This window comes from Conger conger, chromosome 5 (assembly GCF_963514075.1).
Source record: "Conger conger chromosome 5, fConCon1.1, whole genome shotgun sequence".
Lineage (NCBI taxonomy): Eukaryota > Metazoa > Chordata > Actinopteri > Anguilliformes > Congridae > Conger > Conger conger.
This window is the reverse complement of record NC_083764.1, coordinates 9,543,442-9,550,174: the sequence shown is the minus strand read 5'-3', so window position 1 is coordinate 9,550,174 and position 6,733 is coordinate 9,543,442.

The following is a 6,733-nucleotide window of genomic DNA, read 5'->3' as shown; positions in this document are numbered from 1 at the left end:
AAAGAGAGACGCGGCACTCTGAAGCTAAAACCCTTTTAAAATAGTTTGATGCCGCTGAAGAATGAAAAAGAATCACATTGAAAAGGCTCTAAATAATTGGGTTTTGAGAATCCACTTTACTGTACTTTCGAATTTTAAAATGGTGAACTATCACATTTGCATCTCATTGCTATAGCATACACAGCCAAGCTTTGTCAATCCTCAAGCAGCAAAAATATTTGCTTCAAGTTTTCATACCCGTTTTCTCTCACCTGCAGTTAGATTGCTGTCAATGAATGACTTGAAAGGAGTAACACATTTGAATGCAGAAGGCAACTTTGAAACATAAAATCAATTAAAATCTAACCCACCTGTTTTTGCCAACATACTTTATGAGCCATGTAAATTAGTCATAATAAAGTAAATGATTACCAAATAAAAACTTCTTCTGAACCAGATTTTACATGTTTCTTGCCTTGTAAACACAGCAGATGTCAAATCATTCGCGATTAGCATTTTGCTGTGATTTTTTTACATTTGCTAAAAATGGCTCTTCTACATCTTGTACGAGGGGTGACTTCAAGGACCTTGACTGAAGGGGCACCTCAGAAATGTTGTGATGCAAATGTCCAATGTCAGATCGGCAATGCCCAAAATGGCTGAATATAACACAGACTGCTTCACCATGCAGAGATGAAGTGACAGTGGAGCTAGGGTTCTGTTCTTCAAAGATCAGCTTTCCAAAATGTACCCTGGAAGTACAGTAATGTTCTCTTTGGGTACAAATGCGTACATTTTCCAAGCAAAACATGTCGATGTGAATTATAAATGGCTGGCTAGGGGTACAATTATATATACCTATAGGTTACTGCCCCAGCGATAGCGCATTTGTACCTTTTTAGGCTTATTAATTCTTCATTAAATATAATTTGTCTCGCACAGATTTGAGAAATCGGAATGAAAACCGAGGTGCACACTAGCCCACTGCCTGGCAGACTGCCACGCATCAGCAAGGTCCCCATGTTCTTGAAGAAAATCAGATACTCTGGCAGAGGGGGGAGGAGCCCACACTTCAGTGCCTACCAGGCAGATCATGGGGGTACCAGAGGAGAAAATGGATACAATGGGGGGAAATTCTCAGGGTAATTATTTCCGTATCGCGCCTCTTTCTCCATTAGCACGGCTTTTAGAGCGTCGGTTATCAGCTTTGCCTTACGGAAACAAGCGTTACAAGCAATTGAGCAACTTCAAGAAAAAGCTACACTTTGCCATTTTGACCAAATCAGCAGTTCTTAAAAAAAAGCTGAGAAGTTGATTTAAATTATGAATAAATAAATAAAATTCATACATGCAAATTGAAATTGACTTTTTGGGAACACTTCCATTGGCAGCTGTTCTGTCATTACTGTGCACGATTGGGACATGGACCTATATGGGCCTCTTGTGGACTGCTGCCTGGACAAAATTCTGTTACTTTTTTAAATGATAATGCTAGAGGTAAATTTTCTGTACCACCAATAGAAAATAGGACGCATACTACCTCTATACTACAACCTATGAATATTATACTACCTCTATACTATAACCTATGAATATTAATAGAAGCTGAAAAGAATCCAAACACCCACAAAATATGTTTTTCCCTTCATAGTAGAAAAAATACTTGTGTGTAATATTATCACTTAAAATGTTATTCTTGGAGCAGGAAATGACTTAATACACACATGTGGTCATGGAACCATCAAGGGTTTTCACTCTATTCAGCAAAGAATATTCTAATCACATATTTCACCATAAAGACTTATTCATTGTGAAGGCAACATGACCAGAAAAATAGTCAATGCAATGTTGTGATGGACTACAGCACCGAACAATTATTATAGCACTTTAGCATTATAGCATTATAGCACAACCGGTGCAAATGACATTACTGGTACATCCCTACAGTCTGCAAGCCTCCAGTAATCCTGAAGACAGAATAGTTTATTTGTCAAGGACTTCCATTTCAATAACAATCAAACAATGCGCAAATTGGTTTTACAATTAATCAAAGCAGGGAGGTTTAATGCACTTGAAAACATGTCTAATTGCAGTTGACATTGTTGCTGCAGTGCGAAAGTCTGTGAACGTTACGCATACCAGGCAGCATCGCAAACTGCACAGTAGCGAGCAGCGAGAAGAATATTCACCGACATTACGCAATATCAGGGTCGCGGAAATCCGAACTTTGCGCCCACATTTACATTTTGTTTTTACATCCTAATAATGACTGAGGACTCAGAAGCGAAATATAAATATTGTTGATTGTTTATAGTTAAGGTGTGTTTACCTCCGTGTTCATGTGCAGCTGGTTCAGGAGCTGTCTGCCTCGCTGGGGAGTTATTACAGAAGTCACAGAAAAATATGCCATCATTTGCATACAGGCTGCAGGCTGGTCAGAAAAAGAGCGCACAGCCAGTGCTCACAGCCCCGTGCTTACTGATGCCTTCAGCGCTTCTTCTGTTTAATGAGTACAATAACTCAGCCAAGAGATCCACCTGGTCTGGCCCTCTCTGAAATCGCAACAGTATATTGCTGATTGTTCACCTTTTAGGACCGTATACATTGGTGTATGAACGGGGGATTAAATTTAAATTAATCCTTTTGAATGTCAACAGTCGAATTTGAAAACAAAACAAGAGTACTGAAATCCCGCCAGAAAGAGCAGATTAATAATTGGGGAAGGTCAGAGATATGAGTTGGCACATGAACGTTAGCTAGAGAACGTCCCAGCAGCACTGAGATGCAATAATAGTGTGATAAGTTTCCTTGTTCGAGGAGGTCGGTCTAAACTCAGTAGGCTAGTTGTTTGTCTTTTGAGCGGAACAGCCAGAATTTTCACAGAATTTTATTTCAACATTTTCATTACTCTGATTTGACCTTTGCTGGGTATATGCACCTAAAACTATTTTTAGTACTATTTAAAGAAAGTGTATTGCTTCATAACTGAAAGTGGTTACATTTAATAGCCCATGATAAAGTGCATAATTGGGGTATAATTTACATTTCCATTAGCAGAAACATCTACTGCAGGCTTGATTAATCTACAATGTTCTATACTTATGGTTTCATATTTCAAATAATTTAATGCTTTCTGAAGCTTTCACCCAGGGCTTAGATTGGTATTCATCCAAAACAATCATTTCGGCCAAATTATCAACTTTGACCAGATGAGGTACTTTACCCGCTAAGGCCTACTTGCAATGACGGACCAAGGATGTTGGCTTTTAACTATTGTGGAGAATTTCATTAGTCTCCAAGAGAGAACTAATTCCCGGAACACTACCAATTAATTACAATCACTCACTTTCCAATAGCAACCAGGGGAATGTCTAATCCCTACACTGGGGCTATATATTTCAAGGAAAGCCATGTCAGCTCTGTGGCGAATATAGCCTACTGTGAAAAGCACGATGATTAATGGAGTTTGAAGGACTAAAGCAGACGCTTAACAATGAGCTAACCTTTAATGAAGACATTTTCTCACAATTTTTTAAAATAACAGAATAAAACGCGCATCTGTCACGTATTACGATGACAGGGTTAAACAAATCTCCCTAACAGTAAGTGCGTTACAGAAACGCACCGTATGTGTAACTCTTGTGTAGGTTCCAAGTCGCCTCAGCAAATTAAGTCTTACTGTACCTCGAAAAATTAGCGTTTGGTGTCCACAGCAGGTGGTGTTTCCTGTTTTTCAGACGGAGTGCCAAAACATTTCGTGATTCATGGTTGCTGTGCCGGCACGGATTTACGAACTGACTAACGGCGAGATTACCGTTAATAATAACGACAGCAAAAGAAGAGCACGCTGTCATTAGCCAGATAATTTCTATTGTGATTTTGATTAACTGCTGTAGAAATAACAAAATGACAGAGCCACACTAGGCACGAATAAAGAGCCCTCAGTGGGCATTGTGGTTATATTCCCCCACTTGTTTTTTTTTAGCAGATTAAATTCAAAATGAAGTGAAGGATGACACTCAGAGCGTTTAATAACTGCGGTTCACACTTGACTTGCCAAGCGTGTTTATTATTTTATTGGGAACTGAATGTGCCATCTTTCGAGAAAGAACATGAACCCCCACCACTACGCAATCAGGAAAATCTTGGCTTGCTCGGACTGTCACCATATGAGGCGGTGATTTAATGAATTACTGGGTGCAAGTCAAAGGGAGAGCGTGAGACACCTGAATTAATGTACCATCCGATTCAATTGTCTTTATTTATTTTTGGGGCCGGGGGTACGTCCTTGGACTGAAAAGATGTAATGAATCCGAGAAGATGCCTTGGGCAAATATTTTTGAATAGACTATGAAATATTTGGCCAGTATGAAGACATGAGGGATACCCAAAGGGACACATTGAGTACTGTGCCCATTAATTATGCATGCTTTCACTTACTTATATTAAATGGATGTATTGACAACATATTTCAGTGATACATTCCAGTGACGACGGAAAGAACAGAGACTAGTAATGTGTGATATGCAAATGTAGGCATATTTCTGAATATCTTTCACAGGATACTCATCTGGGCAATTCACGCTGTAATATCTGCACAATATTAACGTCATTATTACTTGAAGGTGATTTTGTATCATTTGTAGACTGTATAATATATACACATATACAGTAAATATCAACCTAGTCATTTCATTTTCTTTTTAATGACCTCAAGAACTATACTGTTTTAATACTGATTAGCAATTGATTAACATACATTACCTACAGTACGTACATGCATCCTATGTCCTGAAATATTATGTTAGTTACTGTAGGTAGAGTCTATGCACTAAGCAGTCCGTTTATTTCTCATGAATAAACTTGATCTTGGATTTGAATTTATAGGCATTAATCATTGTTCACTAGTTTTCAGTTTTCAAGTTGACGGCTGGTTCTTGCCCACAGCCAAATACATAAGCAGATGTAAAGTTTAAATTGCTTTGAAAAGTTTTGAATGGCTCTTGATTGCAAACCCATCCACATAACATTACTTATATCATGGCAAATTAACTACAGTGGATGCAATTTGAGCATTATTTTTTTGCATATCACTCATTAACCTCATGTGTGAAGCATACAAATTTCTATCTGTACATTTCTAAAAACTGCTCATTGGCATGGGAAAAACTTGAATATTCTTCAGCAGAACATTGCTGTCATTTATGCCCTCGCAGAGTAGGACATGGTTATTATGCTCATTTTAAATTTAACTACCGAAACATGGGAATTAAAACAGGCCACGGGGTATTTCTGACCTATTTTCCCAGATTCGCCAATTCATTCCAAATTTTCAGAACATCACTCTTTCCTATGTGGGCAGACTCCTATGCTTGGTGCAGGAAGATACCTTTGGATCTTTTCAAAGCATTTGTGTTCTGCCAGGAAAGCATATCTATCTATCTATCTATCTATCTATCTATCTATCTATCTATATAAATTGTCATTTATCTGGCGGTTTTATCCAAAGAGACTTACAGTTGATTAGACTAAGCAGAGGACAATCCCCCCCGGAACAATGCGGGGTTAAGCGCCTTCCTTGCTCAAGGGCCCAACAGCTGCACTGATCTTACTGTGGCTACACTGGGACTACTACCCAGTCATGTACCTTAGCCGCTAGGCTACAGACCACCCCAGTGTGAGCCGCGTGCGTTCTGAATCCGGTCCACGCTGTGGAGATGTGTTCTGAATCCTGTCAATGCTGTGGAGATGTGTTTTGAATCCTGTCCACGCTGTGGAGATGTGTTTTGAATCCTGTCCACGCTGTGGAGATGTGTTCTGAATCCGGTCCGTGCTGTGGAGATGTGTTTTGAATCCCGTCCGCGCTGTGGAGATGTGTTTTGAATCCCGTCCACGCTGTGGAGATGTGTTCTGACGGTCACTTCCTGTGCCGCCCCAGTGGCTTCCACACAGCAGGCGCCGGGAGGCTCACCACCTGGCAGGTTGGGCTGGCAGCAGCTGCATGTTGAGCTCTGAACACGGGTCCAGTTTCAGAGCATCAACAAGGGATTCCTGCCCATTCTGCGTCCAGGTATTCCAGTCCTTCTTCCCTCCCCCGCTCGCCTGTTCGGATGTCAGAACCTGTGTCCAAGTATTCCGGGTATTTTGGGTATTCCGGGTATTCCGAATCCCTGTTCCCTCTCCTGCTCGCTTGGAGAGGGAACCTGTGTCCAGGTATTCCGGGTGTTTGGGGTATTCCGGGTATTCTGGATATTCCAAATCATTCTTCCCTCTCCTGCTTGCCTATTTCAATGTCAGAACCTGTGTCCAGGTTTTCCGGGTATTTTGGGTATTCCGGGTATTCCGAATCCCTGTTCCCTCTCCTGCTTGCCTGTTCGGATGTGAGTACCTGTGTCCAGGTATTCCGGGTGTTTGGGGTATTCCGGATATTCTGGATATTCCAAATCCTTCTTCCCTCTCCTGCTTGCCTATTTCAATGTCAGAACCTGTGTCCAGGTTTTCCGGGTATTTTGGGTATTCCGGGTATTCCGGGTATTCCAAATCCCTGTTCCCTCTCCTGCTCGCCTGTTCGGATGTGAGCACCTGAGTCCAGGTATTCCGGGTGTTTGGGGTATTCCGGGTATTTTGGGTATTCCGAATCCCTGTTCCCTCTCCCACTCGCCTGCTGAGCTCTCACAAACACTCAAAAACTTTCCTTTCCTCCTCCATGCCAGCCGCTGAACCGCAAAGCTTTTTGGAAACACACAATTCTCAC